This window comes from Lissotriton vulgaris, chromosome 6 (assembly GCF_964263255.1).
Source record: "Lissotriton vulgaris chromosome 6, aLisVul1.2, whole genome shotgun sequence".
In the NCBI taxonomy this organism is placed as follows: Eukaryota; Metazoa; Chordata; class Amphibia; order Caudata; family Salamandridae; genus Lissotriton; species Lissotriton vulgaris.
In genome coordinates, this window is record NC_141694.1 from 839,153,763 (window position 1) to 839,180,896 (window position 27,134).

Consider the following 27,134-nt stretch of genomic DNA (forward strand, 5'->3'; position numbering starts at 1 on the left):
TTAATTTTGAAGCTAGAGCCAGTCCAAAGGCCTCCATCTGCATCAGAGGGGGCAAGGAAGGAAAAGGCCTTATCAGAGCTATTATCACGTCATCAGCATAGAGTGCTAATTTGCCTTTCCTGCCCCCCAAACACCCCCACTCACCCATGTACAAGCTCTGTCAGTGTTCCTATACATTTGTTTGGCAAAGGGTTCCATATAGAGGTCAAAAACAAAGGGGGAAGAGCCCTGCTGGGTGCCCCTCGTAAGGTCAAAAGGCTGCAACATCAGCCCTCAATGGCTTCCCTAGGTAGAGCGTAACAGCACTAAATCCTGCGGCAAAGTCACAGGCCAAGGCCCATTTTAGTTAGTACAAGTCGAAGGTATGGCCAGTGGATCCGGTCAAATGCCTTTTTGATATCAACAGAAAGTATCTAGGTTTGAGGAAGAAGGGCCAGGGAAACTTGCGCCAAATAAGATTCAGTGCCCCAAATCCAGGGCTTTAGCTGCACTTAGAGTGGAATATAAGTGCTCAAAGGCCTGAGCTGTGCGCTCATCTTGGTCGAATTTAGTGCCCTGAGAAATCTTCATGTTGGACAGCCTGAGCTCGAAGTCTATGCGTCAGTAGGCGGCCCGCCTTGCTGACCTGGACATATTTCCATATTTCTGCTTCATATGCAGAAGTGAGTATTCAGCGTTATCAATGTGAAGGGCTTTGAGTTGCTTGCGGGCGGCTGTTCTTTAAGGGAACCTGTTCGCTTATGCACTTCCTCCAAGTCCCTGACCCTCCAGCTGTGATACATACTTTTAAACACTCATGTTCCAGATGCCAGGAACAAAGTAAGCAGCTGACTGTTATAAACATTCAAGTTACTTTAAAAAGTGATGTTAGACTAGCCGGAGTTTAGTTCGGCTGGAGTTTCTCTCACCATCACTGCAATATTCAGATACCCGACTTCCAATTATTTTTGATGGAAGTATTTTTTTGAGTCGTGCTCATGTCAACATGGTCTCTTCATTGCAGCATAGCACAACGAATAGTTAGCAGATTACCTGCCCAGAAACCAGTGGTATATGTAACGCAGCATAACTACTGCAGGGTATCATTATGTGCCACACAAATAGGAGTGTTCACAGTTCACCATTTTCAAAGCCATCGTCTCCCAGGTCTTACTTGGAATGACAGTACCTCCAAAATTTGAAGGTATAGTAAAAGCAAACTTTAAGTGCTCGAAGTATGCGATGGGTAGGAAAATGGGTAGACTTCAACCTCCACATACAGTCACTGTGACAAGACCAAAAACAATGCTTCCAGACCTTAACAGTTGTTGCATGCCAAAACTGGGCAGTAACTTTTTTTTTTAAAAGATCAATGGGGGTTGCACATGATGTCACACTATTCAGTTATAATTTCAGCACGCACAGAGACTACTACCAGTAAAACAAATGGCAAGAGGTTTTGTTGCAAACAAATAAGCTACAACTTTCGAACATTTCCAAGACAGGACTATTAAGACCTTTCAGAACCTTGCAGGGTTAACTAAAATGGTAGTGTACCTACCCTTCGGAAGAGGCAGACTACAAAACAAAAGCCTGGCCTTTCTGCAAGATGGGGGGTAATCTAGCACTACAATAAATTACTATCCAGAGTCACAAGAAAGACCAAGGAGGCATTTAGAAGTGCATAAAAGACACAGATAGAATTCCACAGTTCTGTTTGCTAATGTGTTAAATTATAATAGGCCTCCTTCAGCAGAGGAAAGATTAATCTGCATGTCCACAACCGCATAAAAACATGGCTACCAGGGAAGAACACAATTAGATACACATATGCAATTAGCAGGTTAATATAGAAAGGAAAAAATTATTATTTAATATATTGTAAGTTGCAATTCCTCCATCATTTGCCCTGAAATCGTTAGACGATAAAACGAGTTGCAAACCACACAGGGCATAACTTCCAACCCATTATTAACAGATAAAGCTTCAACTTTCCAAAGAAATGTGTACAAATTCAGGGTACTGCCCAACCATCATCAACAAGTAACTTCTAGCAAGTACTTGGAGAGTGCTATTGCAACGGTTGAATGTACTATGCAAAAGAGATGCCACCATACCACCCCCAGTACCTGCTTTTCAAGTTTGAGTCTTTACATTCTCATTGGCTTCCAGTCTGTCTTCTCCAACAGATCATTAGGTTGCATGAAAATAATTATGCGAGAGTAAGATGGGGGCCAAATGGCGAACTAACAAAAGCCATTCCAATTAAGGGAGGAGTCCGACAAGGATGCGTGCTGGCTCCCACTTTATTTTCAATGTTTGTCAAAGATATCCCATCTTACTTAGAGGGCAGCAATAACAATTCACCAAAATTGAACGGAGAAAGGGTTCCAGCCCTTTTATTTGCAGACGATACTATATCGATTTCTCAAACATCCAGAGGTCTGCAATCCCTTCTAAATTCATTTCAAACCTCCTGCAACGGGAAAGGCCTAGAGATTAATACTAACAAGACTAAATATATGGCCTTAAACCCTCATAAAACATTTAGGGGGAATCTGTTTTTAAATGATCAAAAACTAGAATCTGTACAGAATGTTACTTACTTGGGAGTTTCATTAGATTTAAAACTTTTGTGGAAAACCCAAGTAGAAAAAAGTAAAATGATACTTACGCAGAATACTTTGCCTATTGTAAAAAAACACGGGGCAACCCTTAGTAAGGCAGTTTTTCCGGCACTTGAAGTTTTTAAGGGTAAGGCCCAGTCAGCAGCGTTATATGGGGCAGAAATATGGGGGCCAAAGTGTAGGAGTGTTTTCATGAATAGCGAAAACAAATTCTATAGGACTCTCCTGAAGTTGCCAAATAGTACACCATTAATACCCTTAATGCTAGACTTAAACATGAAGCGCACGGATCATTATGCCATCTTGAGACCATTATCACTATGGGTGAGACTCTTTGTGTACACCAGAGCTAGTGGATTACAGAAATGGACTCCAAGAAATAATGAGATTAGATTAGAATAATTCCAATATTTGGCTAAAACACATGTGCACATGGTTAAATAGAATTGGGTTGACACAGTTTTGGGAAGATCCTTTTAGTTTGACCCAAAATTCTAAAAAACTGCTGAAAACGACCTTTTGGGTATACATGGTACATAGCTTGTCAAATAACCAAGTAGAATTTTTAGACGCGGTTCAACTACCCTTGGCCAAAACCTTATATATGACATTTAGGTATGGAATGCTGAAAACCAACACAACCATAGCCAGGTGGACAAGCACCTGTGAAATAAAGACTAGTGAGATATGTACCTTGCGCTAAAGTAATACAAAAGAAGACGAGTCGCACATCCTCTTTTTTTTGCCCAGCCTACAAGACGGCAGAAAAAATGGATCAAGCCTCTCTGCCTTACCTTGGGAGTGCGCTCATACAAGGAGGCGAATAGGATTATTAAGACTGATACTAGGCAGGTGATTGTGTTTGGTGTTAGTAGATTTCTAATTGCAATAAGCTTTGTACGCAACTAGATGGTCTTGAATCTATAAATGGAACTGTGATGTAAACTCTTTATTGTACTTGAACCTAATGTTGCTGCTATTTTGTGCTTATTAACGTGCCTACATATATTCACAAATTTTAAAGTCATCAGTAATTTTGAAACTGTGAGAATAATCTTAAGTAATGTTTTATGTGTTTTTTTACAAAATTGATGCCTTTTTAACTAATTTATAAAGATTTTATTGTATTGATTTCCTAACCGTACCCATACCATCTCTAAAATTATTTATTCCTCTATGCAGACACTGTACTATGAAATTATTGTTTTTATGTATCTTTTATGGCTCTATTGTGCCGAATTAAAGATTATAAATGAAATGAAATTTGATGCAACTCATTTGCTAAACCAACCCCACCATAACGGTGCATACCAGCTTAGCTCCTTTCTTGCGTCCAAGCGGCAAGGCAAAGTGGGCCTCATACCACTGCCTGTAAGGAGTGCTGTCAATCAGGACGATGCAGTTTTTCCCCAGGGTCTTCGTTCAAACCAGTTCATTGTTGGAGGCATTGTAGACACCATCAATGATCCTAGTCTTGCGGGTGCAGCTTTCCGGTAAATAAAGAACAAGTTAGACCATTGAGCCCCAGTATTAGATTGTACTGCATACTGACTAATTTAATGCTAGTCGAGCATGCCAACTGCAAGACCATACAATAAAGCAGTAGTTTAGCCACAAGCATGTCACTGAAGTTCAGCACAGTTACTATGCAGATCCAGACAATTAGTACATGACATCACAATTCATGAAGTGACATTTACAACAGCTCTTAGCTTCCCATCAACAGCATGGATCGCCCAAAACATTCCAAGTCTTTCGTACGAGACCATTCACACTTCCAAGGCAACATCTAAAATAAAAAGTAACCCAACGCCAAATGACATGTCCATTGGTTAACAGTAAAGGCACAAGGCCACCGCCCTCCCAAAAGTTACATGGAAGAGTGCAGAGGCCATGACATTAAATACAAATAAAAAAAGTGGCACAACTTCTCTAAGGGGTCTGACCAAACCGTATTTGAATGCATACAGATTAAACAGGAAAAACTCAGTTGTTTAAATGTTAGAACACCACATTTTAAAGCAAAACAAGCCAAGCAAGGGCCAGTGGGGTATGGCACACAGTGTACCATGTGACCAAATTAAACTGACACTTTTTCGCATTTAAAAACTGGATAGACTAGCACTGTGATGGCCCCTTTCCATGGGACATTTGCAATATATTGGCCTCTCTCTAGAGTAGCACAGTGGGTGACAAGCAATGGGTTAGAATGCTACCCCAAGCGATTGCCACATGTTAGACTAAGTACTCATACCATCACCTTTTGGGTGTGTGATTGCCAGTAGTATGCCTGGAAACTTGAGACTGGCACAGATTTCTAAGCCTATTACTGCCAATGATTGCAAATTCCAACAAGCATTGGCGTAATCAATCAATCAATCAATCAATCATAGCATTTTCAAAGCGCACTACATACCCGTAAGGGTCCAAAGGCGCTGGGTGGGGAGCTGCTACTGTTCGAAGAGCCAGGTCTTGAGAAGTCTCCTGAAGGGTAGAAGGTCTTCGGTCTGCAGCAGGTGGATAGGGAGGGTGTTCCATATCTTGGCGGCGAGGTGGGAGAATGACCTCCATCTTGTCCGAGTTCAGCTTCAGTCGGCTGTTTCACATCTAGTGGGCGACAGCCAATAGGTCTCGCTTTTAGGACCTTATAAGTATTTAGTCATGCAGCACAATATCCTTGGTGCAACAACATCAACTGTTGCATGGCTAAACACTTGCCGAGCATGATAAAAAACTGTAGAGATAAGACATAACCTATATAGACATAACCTATATTAATGGCTGTTATTTTGTGCCAAAAGACGATTCTAATGAATATTTTTGTGTGTACCTTAAACAATAAACCCCCAATTGAAAGTGTGTTTTGCCATAACACCACAGACCCAGGGTTTTATAATACTGGCGTACAGTACTGGTGCTCTAATTCTGAAGACAAGCCTGATTTATAACTACAAGAGTAATCATGCACCATAGTGCAGTTCAAATACTGACATTTAGATATGCCTAGCAATTGACCAGATAATGTTTCCAGCGGTAAAAAAGGAAATTCAAAATGGATATTCAGAATAGTAGCCCATGCGAACGAAGTGAAAAATCACCATGTATTTTACTTATAAATTTAGATTTACAAGCAAAGAGATTAGACGAGTGGAGTAGGTCTGATTATTGTTTAGCCAAATACAATGGCCTACTTTAGACAGTTGCTAGATCAAACAATCTGTACAGCCAACTTCGCTGAACTAAAGGGTAAGGCATGAATAATAAGCATAAATGTAAGCATTCTAATGAAGAATGCCTATGCGTGCTAACAGCCTGCACCGCCGGCTCATTACATTGCGTGCGGCCTTTGATTTGATATCTACAGGCCACACTGGAAAAGCAGAACAGTGTGTTGCATACAATAGCTACTCGCTTTGTCCATACTAAAATTAACTACTAAACGGTAAGTATCAGGGCTGTGATGGAAGAACAAAAACAAACTCTACGCAGAATGGCAGCCTGCTACAACGTTGCTCGGCCGGCCAGCCAGCCAGCTGAACTGTAAAGTATCGGCATACGCGGACAACAACTTACTTGTTGAATGAGATCAGTTTGACGGATAAAGGATTCCTCCGCATGCCTTTATAGCCGCGTGAAGACTAACCGCAAATACATCAACTTCTGCATAAAATGTTGTTAGAGCACGTCACATGGAAGTGAATAGCCAATCCAGAGGAACAAGAACAAGAACTTTATTAACTAGTGAGCAAAGACACCCTGCTCAATGTCTCCGATTGCAGATAGGTTACAATGTTCATATAAACGTAGAATAGGAGATCTACCAATTCAAATCTTTTTGTGGTGAATAAAAGATGAAACTTAGGAAAACACTAACGTTTATAAGACGAAAAGTGTTCGGACGGAGGCAGAGGGGAAAGCACGGGAAATAAAAACAAGCATTTGTCGCACAACGCGGGAAGCTTGTAATAAAACAAGCTGACAAGGACGGAGTGGAGAAGGGAGGGGGAGGGGGATTCAGGCAGGCGATGTAATTCATTCACGCGAGAAATCCAGATGGCAGCTGTGCACGTTGCGCGCGCTTGTGCACGTAACAGCAAGCTGGTAGCCTGTAAAAGCCTGTGGGTAGCACTTTGAAAACCCGCTTACTAAATGTCTCACCTGACAGCGCATGCGTAGGCTCAGGTGAAACCTAAAAACTACACGGAAAAATAGTCACAAATATAAAACAACTAATGGACCTGGTAAAAGGGCTGCAGCCTCCCACATTTCAAAAACCAAGTTGCAAGCCTTGACTCAGGAGTTACTCCGAAAATAACATATCCACAGTTCACAACCAGGCACATTTTCCAGAAATTGATATAATGCCTCAAAAACTGGACATACAAAAAAGGGTCAAACCAGGGCACCCCCTGCAGCCACTAGTAAACTTGCTACCTTACCGAAAAACCCCTCACCAGCATCCGAGCGTTCCTTACGGCCAAACTGACTAAATGAAGTTTCCCTTAGTCTTACTCCCCAGGCAAAGCCTTATGTTATTGTCTTGAAAAGCGTTCCCAAATTGCCTGATAATTCTATTGAATCATGGGGATTGTTAAAAAATAGAGTCATTAATTAGTTCTCTATCAACACACAATGCAATATTAGCCTCCTATCCCAGGAGAATATTATGTTAACTCCTTCCATGCTTGTGACGGAACTGCTCCGTCACGAGCATTGATTGAGCTGTTCTCATGACGGAGCGGTTCCCTCATGGCCCGCTCGGTGCGGCTGCGTGGCGCGAATTCCGCGCCTGCGCTGGACATTCCATTGAGTGGGCGGGGCCATGACGGAACTGCTCCGTCATGAGAACAGCTCAACCGAGGCTTGTGACGGAGCGGTTCCGTTACGAGCATGTGAGCGCCGCTCGGCCCCCCCTCCCCCTTAGCGCTGCGGCGGAATTGCCGCCCCAGCGAAGGGGTTAAGAAGAGTGTGTTGGGTGGGGAATATGGAGAAATGTTGCAATGGGGATTGCATTGTTGTGAACTTTCGCCACCATGAAGTGATGGGCCTTCTACTTAAAGAAGTATCAGTGAAACATTTCTGGTGGTTTGATCGTTCTAATGATGTCATCACTGCAGTCCCTTTGGGTTACTTTTTTAGACCTTGTTTTGACACTCACCACCCAGTTGGAGGTATTGGGCATAGCTTACTCACACACACAGCACCTTTCTTGACAAACAGGTTTGACCCCCTTAGGAGATGTAGCGAGGTTGATTGACTGAGTGTAAATGTGGAACAAACAGTAATCTTGGAAGCAGATTTAGGGAATGATGGCAATGGCACAATTTCCTCTATTAGTGGGGCAGTGATTACGCCAGAAGCAGCACCTTTCTTCGAACGTAATCATGTAAACCCTGGTAGAGGTAAGGCTGGCTGGGATTCAACCTGCTCTTTTTCAGTTGGACCCCTGAGAATTATGTCATGGGATGTTGCAGGTGTTAAAAACAAGTTATTTGACACTGCATGGTTAGAGAGCTTAGTAAATTGTACCTTAATCCTCATGCAGGAAACTTGGCTCACAGAAGTTTTTATATCAATGGTTTTAAGACAATTTTTACTGAGGCAAGTACGTCCAAAGCGAGGTGAGCGAAAGCTGGTCTAGCTGTCCTATGTGCGGTGTCTTCCCCCCTGATCTTGAAGAACACCTATACTAACTCGCAATTTTTCCAGTTCCTATTATTCTGTGTCAAAGGAAAGCAGAACATGGTTGTGATCAATTTCTATAACAACATCTTTGATAATACCAGACATGGGGTTGTCTTAGCAATGGATGAGGAGCTGGATACATTTTTGAAGGGTTTGGGGGGGTGACTTTGTACTAATCTGGTCCAAAGACTTTAATAGCAAACTATGTAAGAACCCCATTAGTGGACTTTGTGGGTATGTAGACGTTTTTGGAGCGCACCTTCTGCATTTTCCTCACAATTCTTATGGTGGAGCCATCAATTCAGTCATTTTTAAACATAATCTGGAAAACGTGGTTTTAGGTGCTCATGATGGCATACAGCTCATTCACTCAAACGAGGGGGCGAGGTCATCTTCACATATTGACCACTTCCTGAAATCTAGGAACTATATGAACTTAGTCGTAGAATGTTTTATACAGCCCAGTTTGTACAGCGACCATCATCCACTCCTGTTATTCCTGCATTCCAGATTATATCAAAAAGATAAGCACGTGTCCAAGAAGGAAATATTAAAACCAAAGGTGAAAATGGGACATCCATTAAGTGGTCCGGAGTGAACCCGTTTTTATGGAAAATATAACCCAAAAGAATAACTGTGATATTAAAACCTGTATTGATAAATCATCTGTAATTGCTTTTCAAACTATTTCTACTGGAATCTCTAAAGATATAAAACTCAGAAATAAAATACACAGAGACCACTGCCCGAGATGGTTTAACAAGCAAGCTCTAAATTAAACAGAGAACTAAAAGCCGCATTAAAGGCAAAGCCCCGGAACAGGGTGGGCATTCGTACCCTAAGAAAACGTTTATTACAAGCATTAAAGTTAAGGAAGACAGAAGTTAGGGAAGCTGCTTGGGATAGCCTAATTCAGGCTGCTGAGACTAAGAATAGCATTCTATTCTGGAAAACTATAGATCAACCTCTATTTAAAGATAATACATCCGTTAAGGTTGACACTTTCGTGACACCTGAGGAATGGCTGACTCATTTTGAAAATATTTTCAACTCCTCAAAGTATCTCTTTTAAGGGAAGAGCTAGGTAAAATTATTTTATTGAATAATTTTAATATAGAATCAATTACTACTGAAGAGATAAACATAGCCCTTACAAACAGTGTGTGTGGTAAGGCCGCAGGGCCAGATGGGGTCGCCATTTGACGTTTTTAGGTATGATATAGATTTTTGGTCCCCTATTTTAATTACATTTTTGAATGCAACAATTGAAGGAGTGTTACCTGGCACTTGGGCTGGAAAGCACGATTGTCCACATTTTTAAAAAAGGAGACAGAGGGAGCACAAAATGTTACCGTTCAATATCCCTTCTTGACTCCACATCTAAAATAATGGGCAGAATACTGTTAGCTAGACTAGAACACTGGGTTGAGGGAAACAATGTTCTGTCCGATGCCCAGTATGGTTTCAGAAGGGGTATTGGAACGGTTGAGCAGTGCTTTAACCTCACACTGCTTATTGGGAAATACACTGTTGCCAAAAAAGGCTCATTACATCTCTGTTTTGTTGACCTCTCTAGTGCATTTGACCTGGTAAACCACACTAAATTATGGCAAACACTAGAAGAGATGGGAGCTCCTCAAGATATTATTGTTTTTTTATCTCAGATTTATGCCCACCTATCCTCAAAGATACACTATGGTCAACATGGGAAATACACTTCGTTTTTTAAAGGTGCACGAGGAATGAGATAAAGGATGTGTCCTGGGGCCACTTTTATTTTCATTGTACATCAATGGTATTAATTCTTTTTTACAGAGTTTACCATCCGATCCCCCCCATGGTCGGGAAATGTAAAACCCCGGTCCTACTCTACGCAGACGATGCAGTTCTAATTTCCAGAACTGCAAACAGTCTACAATTATTGATAGACAACTTTACCAACTTTATGACTGGAAAAGATTTAAAAATATACATAAGTAAAACCCTGGTCATGTCTTGCGGTAGTAAAAGCAAGTCTAGAACTCACTACATTGGTGAAGTGCCAATTGAAAGGACAACATCATTCACATATTTGGGGTTACTTTATACCAGCAGGGGGTCTTGGAGTTTACATGTTACCACATGCAAATTGAAGTTCCTCAGATCTAGTGAGGCCGTTTTCAGACTTTCAAAAAAATCGGCAATAAACCTGCTCGTGAAATTTTAAAACTGTACGGGAGCAAATTTATTACTGGGGTTTGTTATGGTGCAGCCGTATGAGGTAGGGCCGATGTTTTGTCACTGCAAACCCTCGAAAATAAATTTTTACGACAGGTTCTATCCGGCCCTAGCTCAGCGGCTACACACAGTTGGAAACCTCTGTACCCTACCTTAATGACCTGATTAGCGTGGCAGCACTCACATTATGGCATCGAATTTGGTCCAGAGTAGAGACGCGCTTCACAAAAGATTAATTCAGGATTGCCTTGCTCTAGATCAGTGCAAAAACAACAGTTGATGGACAGAATGCAGAACAATGTTATACATTCACCCCAGTACAGAGATATGGGCCTAAATCCATCGTTTTTTTGCACTCCACACCACCCCAGTTCAGACATGGCCATATGCAAATCAGCCTTGACCCTGTGCCTCATGGGAACAGTCCAGCCCGAACTGCCAAGCCATATCTTCCCTGGACCGGAATCAAGCATCCTAGGAACGGTTTCTGGCTATCAGCCGTCATCAGCCAAGATAGCTTGACTCCATTGGTGTGGAGAGCACGGGACGCACGTCTGAGCATACCCGCCCCACTCGGGGTGACAAATGCAAAAACAACAGTTGATGAACAGAATGCAGAACAATGTCATACATTCACCCCAGTACAGAGATCTGGGCCTAAATCCATCTTTTTATTGCACTCCACACCACCCCAGTTCAGACATGGCCATATGCACATCAGCCTTGACCCTGGGCCTCATGGGAACAGTCCAGCCCAAACTGCCAAGCCATGTCTTCCCTGGACCGGAATCAGGCATCCTAGGACCGGTTTCTGGCTATCAGCCTTCATCACCCAGATCTCTGTACTGGGGTGAATGTATGACATTGTTCTGCATTCTGTCCATCAACTGTTGTTTTTGCATTTGTCACCTCAAGTGGGACGGGTATGCTCAGACGTGAGTCCCGTGCTCTCCACACCACTGGAGCCAAATGGTCATCGATATATCTCTTTTCAAACATTTTAATTTGTGAGAACATGCATATTTAAAAATTGTGTCCCGGTAGTAGTGGTACTTTGTGAAAACCATGTGTTATCTTCTATTGGCATTGTCTATTAGGAGTTTTCTGATTGTGAAATTCCCACTTTTTTAAAATATGTGTTATGAATATTGTATGAATCATGTAGAATGCTTTTATGGTTATATTTTTTATATACTGAATAAAGCTTTTGTTTGTATTGTTATAACCACTATGGTCGTGATTTCCTGCATAGAACTACAATACCTAGGAATGTATTTATGTATAACCAATGGGAATTTTGTCCTACACCTCCAAAGCGTAGCTCAAAAACCTTTGCAAAGAAATTTTCATATTCAACTTGTCAAATCCAGAAACGTTTTTTTTTTAAATATGAACAAGACAGGAAGGAAAAATATGGTAACTAATACAAAACAGATTCATTATGGAGCCTTTATTGCCCAACTGTCTAGACAGGGTTTCGACTTTTGGAAAGACAACATTGAGACAAAATCTGTCAGGGGTACAAAAGATTGGCAAGTGTGGGGGGTAGAAGCTTTTTTTGGTGCCAGAATCATCTCTGAGCAAATTATGTTTTTGAATGGCACTGTCCAACAAACGTCTTGCCTTGGGATGGCCAAAATCAAAGACACAAACACTTCGTCCATACCTGCACCTGCAAGTAATAGCACTAGACAGGGAGAGGTGGGTGTACTTACTATTTTGCATTACAACAGAGTCAGATCCAGAATGGAACAAATGGTTGCTCTGGCCCACAGACACAAACAACTGTCAAGATTGATTCCTGAACAAAACACAGGGTTTCACTATCAATAGGCCAGACCCATGCTATGTTCAAAGACAGCATCCAGGGGTAATAACAACATGCGGTGTAGGGAAAACGTGCCTTGGTTAGCTACAGAAAGCTACACTAGAGGATGTAAAATAACGCTTAACTTTACTTCAAGAAGACATTAGGGAACTCTTGCTAGGTCCAAGAAAACAGTGTCAAAAACGTTTCATATATGCCGGTATCCATGCTGCTTATAATGAAATATGGAAGCTTACTCAAGCAGAAACTGCAGAAAGAATACGAGAAATTGATCGTATTAATTTAGAGAAATCTCTTGCTGTCATAGACAAAGGGTTAACACTCTGTCGTTCAGGATATATTCATTGGACAACATAGTATCCTCTGCCATAGACATCATGGAATAAGACTTGGTCATTTTGCAACCTGGTCAGTCTCAACTATGTTTTATCATGATATTTGGCTGGACGCTACAAAACCTGCATGCAGGCTATGTGCCTTGGCATTTATTCAACACTATGTCACTGTTTTCAGAATTCAATCTCACTGACAAACAGATCAAACTGCACAAAGGGGAGCGGGCTATACGGTGCTGAGCATTGAAAAACTGGAAATATTACCATTCACGGTGGCAAAAAAAACAGCCACTGAGTGGATCATGCATGGTAAAATGACTCTGCCTGTTACAACTTTTCTTTTTCAGTATTGCCTAAAACATATACCAGCAGGCAAATATGAAAGGTTGGCTAAAGGATACATCAAGACATCATGGGATTTACCTTACACACACAGATGTTGGAGTGGGGGCGTGAAGTGTTTCTTAGCGGTACAAACTGTGAAAATGCACTAAGCGGTTCTCACCTATGCCAGGGTATTAATTTACACGTGACCTGTGATGGTTCCACTGCCACCTGCAAGGTTCACCGGCTGCAGTGATTAATCCAATTTTTGGCCAACTATCAAATGGAAGTTACCTCATGTTGAATGATCACAGCTGCTGTGGCATGTTGCCAGATATCCCAATCTAGTAATGGTTACATAAAGGGTCACTTGCTGTATGCAAGTCTTGTTCCCCCAAACAGAGACAGCAAGGGAGTCACCTTTATGGCCTTCACTGAACATCTCTTCTATACAAATTGATACTCTAAGCAGAATGAAAGCCATTCTTTTACAACAAACAGTGCCTCTGACCTCGGCCAAAGAAACCTATGACCTACAAGTCGCAAGGACTTCAGCCGACATACAAGCCCTTTTGAATACAAACTGCCCTATACATTTCTGAGAAATGTTGGAACATAACTTAAACATGTCTGATAGGAGCGGTATTGTACATGTATTTAAGAACGTGTGTTCAGGACTGTTAGCACCTTTTCAAGCAGTCCTCTGAATAATTCCCAACTTCGTGCACTGTGTGTTTGGTGGACTGCCACTACTTTTAGCACTCGTTTCAGGAATCCTATTTTTGCTCCTACTGCTACGATATGGCAAGCCAAATCCCCAGCGTCACTCAAAGCACCATAGAGAGAGCTTTATTGGAGTGAGCGCATCGTCCAAATTTTAGGTTTACCTCGTCTATGAGAATTAAATACCACATGGTTTCTGTCATTCAGACCAATCTGGCAAGATTGCATCTTAACTGTTCTACGCTGCCTGCTTTACGGTGAAGAATGCTTGCTAGACATCTGTCTAACACTCCCATCAGTCATGCCTACTCTGCTGGATCTGGTAACAGCCCATGCAGAGTGTTGTCCCCAGTGATTACCAATCCTGATGACGGCATTCATTGAGATCTCACAGACGCAAATTGCTACTGCTGAGGTACGAGAGGAAACAACAGGCACGCAGGTAACATCCAATACGAACATTGCTGATGCGACTAATGCTGAAGGCGATGCTTCTCACCTATGTGCGGTTAGTGTTCTAAACGAGGTAATCCATCTTTCACCTACAACGGTAGATGACTTTTTGTCTACAGGATTAGAAGATTTCATGTTTTCTCCAGCCCAATACACTGACTTTTGATTCAGCACACAGTGTACCGGGAAGACTCTGAATTTGGCCCTCATTTTTCGAAATAAAGACTAAACTTGAAAACATTTTCCTATCATTAATTTTTTTTCTCCAAATTTGTATTTTTCTTTTTTTGGGGGGGAAGTAATCTGCTTGCAGTAGAACTATTCATTGAGAACATAATTCTTTGAAACACTTTCAGAGACAATATGTCACCTTGTCAATAACGATTGTTTTATGTAACTTGGCATGAAATGGTTTCAGATTTTTTCTTCTGTATTTACGAGCCATTTCATCATGTGTATATATATATATGTGTATGTTTATTCATTTTTCAGTCCCATTTTATTCTAAGGATGAAACATTGCTTTAATATGTACAGCACCATGGCATTTTTATGCATAGCAACAGTTTTATTGCATTTTTTACAATGTATTTTAGACATGTTTTTAGCAATTCATGTGTAGCTATATTTCAGATATGTTAAGCATGTTTAGAATTTAGTAGTTTCATTCTTATGAAACTGGAGTGGGTGTTGTGTGTCGATTTAGATACCGTATATAGGTTTCCTGATTTACGCCCTTACATAGGCACAATTTGCATTGCCCATATATTCGAATAGAAATCCAACCCTTATTTAGGCATTATCCATGCTAACCAAATACAGTCATGGCCACCTACATCCATCCATCCACGTCACAACGAGTTCTTGGAAAATCAGACTCTTAAGCCTTTAGGACTTCCCCTTGCTTGGATTATTGACTTCTCCAAGAACTAATTTATTATGCATGAACATCTGTTCCTTAGGGGTTCATTCATGACGTTCCTCTGCCTGACTTTTATGTCAGTACTGGCATTCCTAAACACCTTCAAGGTATAAATATACCTTCACTTGCCATGGCAAGGCACGGCTACCTACTGACTGCATGACTGCATACTTGCATGGCTCAGCTGTAGCTCGCCATGGCAAATTCGGAAGGAATTCGAGTCCCCGCCTGACACACTGACCAGACGCTGTCATCCTCTATGCAGATAATTCAGCTCCAGTGTTTCTAACTCCCCTTGCGGGGTGTTAGAGATGGAGACCCGGAAAGAGATTCCAACCTCTCTCATTCTAAGGTATGGAGCAGACTAGAACCTAGAGGAACTCTTGACAACTCTGGCAAAACTAAACTACAGCTTGCTATACTTTAGAAAACAGCACCTACTTCTTACTTCGTACAACACTTAGGTTAGGTACACTGGGGTAGAACTAGCTAGAAGCACCAGAACAGTATTCCCATTTTAGCCTGTGTTATTTATGTATGTATTTTTATGAATATATGTCATAGCTACAAACCATACTATTGCAGTATTATCTAATCTTACTGCTAACGCTGTACGTATTATACTTTGCATTCTGTCTTATGATTGTAGCAGTTCATATATCTTGCACGAGAAATAAGACTGTTCTATAAACCCTTTTTATTGAAACGCTCGTCTCCATATTTCTGTGTAAACTCTGTAGAAACGAAGCATGCACGATTGACTGAGTGAAACTTTTATCTATTGTTTCCACGATTCTGAGACTGTTCCGATTCTAAGGGAAACAAAGTTGTCATGTTCATGCGGTTGTCAGAAACTAATCCTTTCTTGTTTATTCGAGAAGTTTCTAGTGACCTCTAAGTTAGCTGGCACACACAAGTAATTAAGTTTAATGTACTTGATAGAGACATACTGACCTCAGTCCTATGTCAAATCTAAAGTGTATATTATTCCAATGCACAGAGCCTATCATGGATATAGGAACTACACTACACTTTCACCTTCTATACTACTTGATTGACCCTGTGACTGCAAAAATTTATGAAAAAGGCTAACAACTGATCATACCAGTGCTGCACACAGTGCCCATTTTCCTTACCATCACTGTTGCCACAATAGCCTTCTTAGGTCTCGCCTACGCAGCGCGCATGTGCCGCATTCGAAAGAGACCTCTTGAGATCGCTTGAGCTTTCCAGGCAAAAACATGCACGCGTTGCATTGCTTTCAATGCAGCGCATGCATGTTTTGGAGATTTCCTTGCGGGAGCGCACAGCGCCATATGGCCGCACGCTCCCACAAGGGAAACGCTGCCTGCTCTCGGCCACACCCCCACTTCGGTGCGCCTGTGGGCAATGCTTGTTTTTGTAAGCATTGGCCGGGCGTGCATGCAACTCCCGCTTCTCCAATGCTTGTTAATGGTGGAAGTGGCATGTACCTTTACTTCGGAGTCCGGCAGGACGTGCGGTTTCACGGTAAGGAGAGGGCTCTGGGTTGTATGGACAGATACTTGGCACTACAGATGTTTACCTTGCTTCTCTATGTGCCACATCCTGCTCGGAACAGTAGCGCATTAGCATCGCATGCACGTTTGGCAACAGTCTAGCTGGCTTTGTTGTTTTTATTTGTGTGTAAGGACTGCAGGCATGGGGGGAATGTATCTACTGGACATGCGCCTTATTGGCCAATTATTTACAGGATGTGGGCGCGTTAGGAGTAAACATGCTTATGGAACACATAACACTTACTCGCCTTTGTGGCTTTTTAACTATACAGGCTATCTTGCATTCCTGTCTGCTTTCTATATTGTCTGCACACGGTAGAGTGTGAACTGAAAGAATCCTTGCGCTTGAATCGTGCCCACTTTTTAATACGCGGGTCACTGCTGCTGAAGCTTCGGTGGCTTGTAATGGGCTGAAATGCCAGGTATTGCCATGACAGGAGAGAGCACTAGAATTCAGCGTTGGAGTGTAAAATGCCACGCCTTACTAGGTAAGTACTCTGATGGTAGTTTCTGGTAGTGGTACGTTGTTAGTGTGGGATGCGAATGTCCGCTTTTTTCAAGGAGGGACAGTAGTGCTGGTTCTAAGCTAGTAGGCCTAGGATGCGACCCGTAGTTTTGAACTCAAGGGCTCCCAAGAAGGAATATTACGGCTTAATTGCACTTTCTCACCTTCCGATTTGATCCCACTTCGTAGACTCCTAAATGAATTGTATGCCATCATACACAATCTATGTCCTGTGCTATATTTTTAATAACTATTATCTGAGGTGAGGCTGTGTGTTTACCTCAAGATGCAAACTAACGGCTTCTGTTCGGGTTCAAATCGCCTCCACATTTAAAATTGTATTGCTGTGGCTAGAAATTGTTTCAGAATTGATCTGGAATTTATCAACAAATTATACTTTTTTTGTGTGCACTTTTGGGGGTGGGGGTTAAAAACACAAATAATTTGCCATTGCCGCCCCAGAGAAGGCGCGCTAAAGAAGCAGCAGTGCCAATCTGAGTAGTTGGGGCTAGAGAGATGCTTCATTGCGAGCACTGTGCCAATTGGACTGTCGACCTTCAGCATACTCTGCCAAGCGGAGAGACACATACTCATTTTGTCAGCACCATTTGGTTTTCTAATCGACTTTTCCTAAATACTTGTTTTTTTTAATTAAAAAAATATGAATTAGAACATGTAACAGAACGGAGTGTCTGCACCTAGATATATTTTGTCAGTTCCTCATTCTTTTATGTATTTTGTCTTGTTTACTGAATAATTCGGGACCTTTACTTACAAGTTTTAAAAAGTCTTTGATCTGATGATGTGCATGGTCTGTCTGTAAAAAAACTTCAATTTCGCAGCAGCATATCTGGGTTATGAGCATGACTTTGCTGGTTATCAAAGCATTTGCGGTGCCACATCAGTAGACGATGTCTTGCGGTTGGTTGAATGATGTCTTGGTCACTCCTTAAGCTTTGCTGTGTTGGCATTTTCAAAGAGCTCTCCTAGCACAAATTATCATGGCGTTGAATGAGGTAGACACTTGAATTGCCTTTTGAGAATTGAACTTTGAGAGGTGGATGGGGAAAACAGGGGTCCCCTTTTTAATGGCCCTCAAATACTGTAAGTTACCCCTTTGTGAACGCTAGAAGCAAATAGGACCCTGCCCTTACCACACACGAAGATAAGGGGCATGTGAAGTATGAACAAAGACCCGTTGTTTACTTCGGTCTTGTGACTGGTGTCAAATGAGAGAAGCTGGCCCTTTGCAGGAACCTTATCTTGCTCATAACCTGCTTACTTCATTGTTGGGTACCATGCGCCCTTCTGATCTGTGGCACAAGTTGCTAATACAACATTAAATACTACTGTGTATACACATTTGAGATCCGTTGGTCAATGATGTGGATTCTTAACAGATAAGGGTGCAAGTTATTTCATTGCCGGTGCTATGCGCAGGATTTCATTGCACAGAGCATTCCCCCTCCGTAGTGCACTATACGTTTCAATGAACACTACCTGAGATGGGGAGACGCCTAAACCGCTCATTTGCTGATCAGGGAGTTTGCTACACAATCCCTGCAACGTACCTTCTGCTGTAATCACCCCTGCCACCGCTGTACCTCGCGGTACCCGCTGCGCGGGTCCCGCATCGCCCGTACTGCTGGGCGCTTCACTGAGGAACAGGATCTTTGCCTGGGACTTTGGCCGCTTCGCCGGGCGGGAGGTGAACATTCCTGCAGGGCTGTGAGCGCCAGGTGAGGGACAGGGACTCCATTTCCCAGGAGTCCCTGTGTTGACATCACCTGCACCTGGACGCTCTCCCTGGTTGCCCCACCCCCGACCACCCAGCTAAAGGTGCCGCCTGCCTTGGAGAATTGGAGACGCCTAAACCGCTCATTTGCTGATCAGGGAGTTTGCTGCACAATCCCTGCAACGTACCTTCTGCTGTAATCACCCCTGCCACCGCTGTACCTCGCGGTACCCGCTGCGCGGGTCCCGCATCGCCCGTCCTGCTGGGCGCTTCACTGAGGAACAGGATCTTTGCCTGGGACTTTGGCCGCTTCGCCGGGCGGGAGGTGAACATTCCTGCAGGGCTGAGAGCGCCAGGTGAGGGACAGGGACTCCATTTCCCAGGAGTCCCTGTGTTGACATCACCTGCACCGGGACGCTCTCCCTGGTTGCCCCGCCCCCGACCACCCAGCTAAAGGGGCCGCCTGCCTTGGAGAATTGGGAGATGCCTAAACCGCTCATTTGCTGATCAGGGAGTTTGCTGCACAATCCCTGCAAAGTACCTTCTGCCGTAATCACCCCTGCCACCGCTGTACCTCGCGGTACCCGCTGCGCGGGTCCCGCATCGCCCGTCCTGCTGGGCGCTTCACTGAGGAACAGGATCTTTGCCTGGGACTTTGGCCGCTTCGCCGGGCGGGAGGTGAACATTCCTGCAGGGCTGCGAGCGCCAGGTGAGGGACAGGGACTCCATTTCCCAGGAGTCCCTGTGTTGACATCACCTGCACCTGGACGCTCTCCCTGGTTGCCCCGCCCCCGACCACCTAGCTAAAGGTGCCGCCTGCCTTGGAGAATTGGGAGACGCCTAAACCGCTCATTTGCTGATCAGGGAGTTTGCTGCACAATCCCTGCAACGTACCTTCTGCTGTAATCACCCCTGCCACCGCTGTACCTCGCGGTACCCGCTGCGCGGGTCCCGCATCGCCCGTCCTGCTGGGCGCTTCACTGAGGAACAGGATCTTTGCCTGGGACTTTGGCCGCTTCGCCGGGCGGGAGGTGAACATTCCTGCAGGGCTGCGAGCGCCAGGTGAGGGACAGGGACTCCATTTCCCAGGAGTCCCTGTGTTGACATCACCTGCACCTGGACGCGCTCCCTGGTTGCCCCGCCCCCAACCACCTCATCCCCTTATTAGGAACAGCTGAACCCCGCTGCGCGGGAGCGCGCTGGAGCGCCCGGGGCTAAGCCCGGGCAAAGGGCGGGCCCTCTAAGGCCCTCAGAGGCCCGAGGAGCCTGGCCTGGGCCACCACCCCTGCCCGATTTCCCTCTGCCCAAGTGACTACTGGACAAAGAAACCGTAAGTCTGCTAAACATCCAATCACAGGACATTGGGCTGTCAGTTGTTATTAATTGTTAAACATTAAATGCATGTGCCTGTCATCTAACTGTTTCTAATACAAAAGGCCATTTGAAATTAGTACTGGGGAGTGTCATGAATTGCCGGGAGACCAGAAGCATGGCTGTTGCGGGAGCGAAAAAGTTAACTGGGACTCTGGATGACTTTATTGTTTGCACCCATGCATTGATTGATGAGGGGATAATATTAATGGACAGGAGGGTGTCGCAAGATCTGGCTATGGCCAAGAGATCCTCTCTCGGCCTCATTGCACAGGCTTGTACGCCTAACCCCGAGTCCCGTCCTAACACCCTAGCAATGGTACATAACACTGGGGACACTGGTGATTTTGATGTCTTAAACTCACAACAGGACCTGGAAGCCACTCCCAACCTTAACTTTATAACAGAGAGTGGCTTAGATAGAACTGAGTTAGACAATCCACCCCGGGCAAGTGACACAAATCAAAGGGGTTTGAAAGAAGGGGCCATTCCAAAACCCAAGGTAACTAAACCCACTACCCTCAAAGGGAAGAAAGCACAAACTGCCCACAATCGAAATAATTCCATCTTAGACCTGCCAATTCTGAATAACAACTTGGCAGTCTGTGCAAATGACACTGGGGGGGTACACACGACAAACATTGGTCTGCCTTTAAGGCTTCCAGACGATACCATCATTGACAAAAGTCTGGAGGAAATTCTTGAACTTAGTGGAGAAGTCACTAACTTAGCCAAACATAGTCAGGACGGGAGTGGGTCAAGTATGGTTAATAATAATAACATTCTGAACATATTAAAATCCCTACTCGAACCTATTGAGGTTAGATTACGCTGTTTAGAAACCATTTTGAAGAACATCCACAAGGACATAAGTGCCCCTAGCCTTACTTTGAATCCCAAGATATCCCACACCGCTAATACAGCCAATAAGTCATCATCGGCTGGTAAAAGTGTCACCATGGCTAATAATAATGTTCCTAAGAACACTAGTAACACTCCTACTTTGGGAGGCACTAAAGCCAAGGCCACCGAGTTAAAACAACCAGAGAATTCAATTAAACCTAAGTCAATTCCCCATGTTAAACCAAATGATCCTACTCCGCCGACCCCAAACCCTGACCCGACCCCTAGAACCAAGGTAACGGCCCGTAGAAATATCCATCTTCCCCCAGATGCCTGCCCCTACGTAGTGATTCTTACTGGAGTCACTGACATTTCATCTTCTGAAGTAGAATCTCACCAGGCCTTAAAAAATAAAGTGTGCCACTGGCTCTCCAAAAACCATCCCTTACTCCCTTACCACCAAATATGCCAAGTAACATTCTAATGGTGGAGAGAACCCCATGGGTGGGAGGGAATAGAAAAAACTTACAAGGGGATTGCGTGGTGGTCACTTTTGAGAACACACAGGTGGTAGAATATATATGTAGAGGGTCCTCTAGATATCAAGCAAGCACTGTTACTGCTAGGCCCCTCTCTTATTTCTACCTACCTGGGAACCATTCAGATAATAGATGGAGTTGGTTAAGGGGCCCACACGAGCAAAAAGTAACTCAGAGGTTTAACCCCCCATGGGAGGTGCACCCTCCGGGCTGGGACGAAGGTGTAGACGAGGGATGGAACCCGGTTAGGAGAAGAAGAGGAAGACCGTTTCAAGGGGGGTTTGCTGCAGGGCCTTATAATAGTCACCCATTTCCTCACCATCAGCCTGCTAACGGATATACTAACGGATATGATAACCTTTTTAATTTTCTGATTGCTAACCGTTATGAATGTCTATCAACCCTGGATTGGGTCGACTGACAAATACAGGTCTCACCAGTTAGACTGAGGCCCAACAACAACTTCCCCACCTCCCTGCAAAAGGAAAATAGCATCCTGGATGGGCAGATGTTAAACCCAATTCCCATTCATGGTAAGGGTGCGGAAGGTGGGGTCCCATTGCAAACAAAAACGGATGAGGCTAGGGGTGGCCGGGATATCACTATGGCAACATGGAACATTGCGGGTCTCAAAAACAAAGTGGATGATCCGATTTGGCGGGACCTAATAGGATCTATGGACTTAATAGCTATGCAGGAGACATGGGACACTCAAAATTCATTGACAGTGGATGGGTTCACTACTTTTTCTATACCTGCTGTCGGGTCAACGAGGGGGCGAGCTAGAGGGGGACTGGTAACCCTGATTTCTGCTAAAATCCCTGGGACACATATGCAAATAGCTACTGGCTGCCCTTATTGTCTTGCTGTTTTAATTACTTATAGGAGTTACCATAATGTTCTGGTTATAAACTTTTATAATTCATTCGACAGGGACAGCCCAGTCAGTAATCTGATGATGTTAAGTGCTTTTCTGGTTGATTTTAAAGAGTCTGCAGAGCATGATTGTACCATCTTGTTGATGGGAGACTTCAATATTCACAGTTGTCAGGACAAATGCCCCCCAAATGTATTATTTGGTACCCCGGACGAAGAAAATACCCACTTTGAACACTCAGAGCAGGGCATCTTTTTGGAAATAATGTTGGCCGAAAATGGGTTTATTTTGCCAAATAGGGGTGAGGGGGATATCCCCACTTTTATAGGTCACGGCAGTGGCTCCGTGATTGATTATATATTCCTCAGTAGTACTTGTGGAGTCCAAATTAGTTGCTACTCAGTTCTAGGGTCCCACTTTAGTGATCATAACCCTGTGGTATTAAAAGCAAAGAACATATTTGTTATCAAGGATAGCTGCCCAAACCTGGTAGATAAACATGATATGCGGTTGACAGACCAAGCACGCAGAATCAAATGGTGCAAGCTAATCCCAGAAGAGTTTTTTTGTAACCTCTGTCTTAGTAGTAGGGATGACCTAATGTTATGTATGGATGATCAGGCTGGGGACAGTGAAGTAATGGAGGCGTATAAAAAGGTTTGCCTCGACATTCTCTCCAACCTGACTCGTCAGGGTAAAGGCAGAACACAAGGGAAGGAAGGCTGGTTCGACAAAAACTGCTCAGCGGCCAACCACAAACTTAAGTTGCACTTAAGTCCGACCCAGTAGACAGACGGCTCGTGGCCATCCTCAGGAAAGAATACAAGACCTCCATTGAAAGAAGGCGGCGTGAAATTAGAGAGGACGCCTGGGCTAATCTGACCTCGACAGATGTCTTAAAAAGCAGCACCAAGTTTTGGGAGGTGGTCAACCAACCTTACTTCTCGGATTCCAGTGATAATGAATTGGACTGTGGAATCCAAGAAGAGCGATGGCACTTGCACTTTAGTTCTGTTTATGAAGAAAAGACTATGGTGGCAGAGGGTATGACTGCCTTCCCTCAATCGCCTTATACCTTAACTGTGAATGAGGAGGAGGTGGCAGTGGCCATCGGAATGATGACCAGTAATAAAGCTCCTGGTCCTGATGGCGTTCCCTCTGATCTTTTTAAGGTTGACATTTTATTTTGGTCCAAAGTTTTAGCCAATGTTTTTAACAGAGTCTCTAAGACAGGCATTCCTGAGTCATGGACACAGTCGGTCATTGTACCCATTTACAAAAAAGGGGATCGGGGGGATCCTGGCAATTACCGACCCATATCCATCATCGATTCAGCAGTCAAGGTTTTAGGGAGAATGGTTTTAGGCAAATTGACTAATTGGTTAGAGGAGACCAATACACTTTCCCCTCTACAGTACGGTTTTCGAAAGGGGCGCAGCACAATTGACCAAAGCCTAAACCTACAGTTGCTCATCGGGAAATACACCTTAGCCAAGCAAGGGTCATTGTTCATTGCTTTTATGGATCTGTCCTCGGCATTCGACCGAATAAACAGATCCAAATTGTGGGGTCAGCTCCTGAACATCGGAATAGACCCTAACATAGTATACTTCCTAGCAGACCTCCATAGGGACCTCACAGCAACGGTCCGTTACGACAGAAAGGGGAACTGCACGGAAAAAATTAGCATCATTAATGGCGTGAGGCAGGGGTGCATTCTTGCTCCCCTGCTCTTTACATTATATATCAATGACCTAGGTAAAGTTTTGGGTGCAGCTTGCAAGGATATCCCGAAGGCAGGGAAATATTTACTACCGGCCTTACTGTATGCGGATGACGCTGCCCTCCTAGCTAGAACTGCAGTAGGACTCCAATGCCTGTTGAACTCTTTTTATGCTTTTATGGATAATCTTGATTTAAGCGTTAATTTTGGGAAGTCCCATGTTATGGTAGTGGGCCACAGAGCAAAGACCAAAAAAAATGTGATGTCATTATTTTGTAATAGATATAAGCTGTCACGAGTTCCCAGATTCCCCTATTTGGGGGTTGTTTTTGATGAAGGCTCCACGTGGCATCCTCAAATGGTGGAGAAAAAAACAGCCCTGGCACGCTCAATTTCGGCGGTGCTGAGCTTCTCCCGTAAACTAGGGGTGAAGCCCATCGAGGCAGTACTAAAAGTATATGCTGCCAAATGTACCGCCATCGCCATGTATGGGGCGGATTTGTGGGGCTTTAGGCCAGTTACATCGCTTCAGGTCACAGAGGACAATTTTTTAAAAACACTTCTTTCCCTTCCAAGATCCACTGCAAGCTTCATAGTTCATCAGGAATGTGGCGTGGGTTACTTGGAGGATAAAATTGCCATGGCCCCCCTATTAAAATGGTTGTCAGTCTGGCTAAACCCAGAGCTTGAAGTGAACCATGAAATTCTAAAAGATTGTTTATTGCTAGATCACTGGGAAAAGATCCCCTGGTTGAAATATGTGCAACAAATGTGTGAAAAGCTGGGTCGGCCCGAATTGTTTGATAAACCCTTTAGTTTGGTGAAAGGGGATTTGAAATGGGTCAAAAATACTTTTTTGCTGAACAGAGAAATGGACAGAGAGGGTAGGGAACTGCTAAAGCCCTCTGTCAGAACACACCAGCTGATTGTTTCCTTTGGCCCTGAACCGGAACTGTACCTCAAAGTTGTAAATGATGCCAATCATAGGTACTTGTTGACGAGGTTCCGATTGAACAAAATTCACCTTTTAATTTCTGGCCGCCCTGTCTGGACCAGGAGCACGGACTTAGATCTATGCAAATGCGATGGCTGTTCAATCATGGACACTGCACACTTTTTGTTTTTTTGCGATCACTTTAAGGGTATAAGATCAAAATTTATTATACCACTGTTAAAAGGAAAAGGCTTTAGGCAAGCGAAGCCAGCTCTGTTGTACCTTCAACTTTTGACAGAGATATGGGTTATTTACAATGTGGCAACATTTTTAACCATAGCAGTGAGGCTTGGTAAAAAGATCGCTTGGTCTTAGTTGATTCTCCATAAATGTCAACTACTGTATGAATTCTTCAATCATGTGATCAATGGTTATGTTGTTGTTTTTAAACTCTTGCCACCATGTACTGCATATCTTATTGGGTACTCCCTGTTTTTTATTTATGTTGTATCTTATCATTTATTATGTAGCCTGGTGACTTGTGGACCTTTTTAATGCCTGTACACTTTTTTGGTTTTTGTGATTTAAACCGAATAAAGTATCTTTTGAACTTTGAACTTTGAACACTACCTGCTATTTGGGAATACATTATGCATAGTATTAATCTTGGGCAGAGAAACTGTGGGATATTGTCAATGGGGCTTTGTACTTCTCCACACGCTTACTGTGGCATGTACTGCATAACAGTTTCAGTTTCAGTTTTTAACGTCTTTATTTCGAAGTTTTTCTTCATAAAAGACAAGCATATAAAAATTTTACAAAAAATACACAACGGGTATATACAACCATATACAAGCAATTTAAACTATTGTAGATCTTGTTTAAAAATGTCAATTAAATAACATAGAAAGACGATTTTTTTCAGAATTAATACAAATATAAAAAAAAATTCAGAAATGCATTCCAAGAGGCATAGGTTTAGGACAACTCATTTGACATTCAGCTATTAGCTCCTTGTGTAAACACCTTGCTCTGATAATCCAGGCCCATCCAAGATATTTTGCCAACCCTATGGACATCCATTCAGCTGTGTTAAATCTTAGGATTGACAATGCTTCATCGCTCACCCGGGTGTTTAATCTTTTACATATTGGTTTTAGCCATTTCTGGCGTAGTGCACAGTAAGCTGGGCAAGCAAACAGGAAATGCCCTAAGGATTCCTTTCGCTCATAACACCAGGGGCAGAACAAGGAAGGGTTGTTATGCCACTTATTAGTGAATTCTCTTACTGGCAGCGTCCCTACGCGAAACTGATGATACAGTTTCCTATCGGTACTTTTAAGGATAGTGTCCCAATAGGTCTCTGTGTGTGGAACCACTATGTAGATCGGAAATGTACTTGTCAGGTTAGATTTCTGTGAGAGCTCAACATATTCCTCTTTAACTGATGCCCAGTATAGTAGTTTAAAGTATTTTGTTGACGGAAAGATGTGATCTCCCGGCTCTGTCCATAGCATATGGAGACCCATTCTAAGTAGGGTGGTCTTAATAGATTTAAACCAAGGTATATCCCCTGCCCCTTGTATCGATCTCACATCCAGAATCTCTTTGGCGAACATGGATAATTCCGGAGTGGACCAGATACGTCTCCATAACGCAACCATCCTATATTGGGCATGATGTTTGATAGAATAGAAGCCCATATCTAACATAAGTGGGAGTGATGGTGTCGAAGGTGGGAGACTCACTAAACTACGAAAGAATTTGTTCTGGATTTTGTCCAGAGCAGCCAGATCTACGTTCCCCCATAGGTCTGCCCCATACAGTATGGCGGTACTCATTTTGGCGCTGTAGATTTTGAGCGCCGGTAATACTCTTTTAGTCTGGGAACAACGCTGTTCTTTCACAAGACACCCTGATAAACGTGCAAATTTTAGACTGAGTGCCTCAATTTGTTCCTTCCAGCGTAACCTGTAA

General features: G+C 43.4%; 1 protein-coding gene and 1 non-coding gene across 2 annotated transcripts in view; one reads left to right on the top strand and one right to left on the bottom strand.

Moving 5' to 3' along the window:
• LOC147708080 (potassium/sodium hyperpolarization-activated cyclic nucleotide-gated channel 1-like) overlaps positions 1–27,134 on the top strand; it is a 1,712,518-nt gene that overhangs the window by 1,330,638 nt on the left and 354,746 nt on the right. The window lies entirely within an intron of this gene.
• On the bottom strand, positions 1,529–1,665 carry LOC147708082 (small nucleolar RNA SNORA35). The gene has a single exon (XR_015296860.1). It is a non-coding gene; the product is annotated as a small nucleolar RNA SNORA35 (small nucleolar RNA).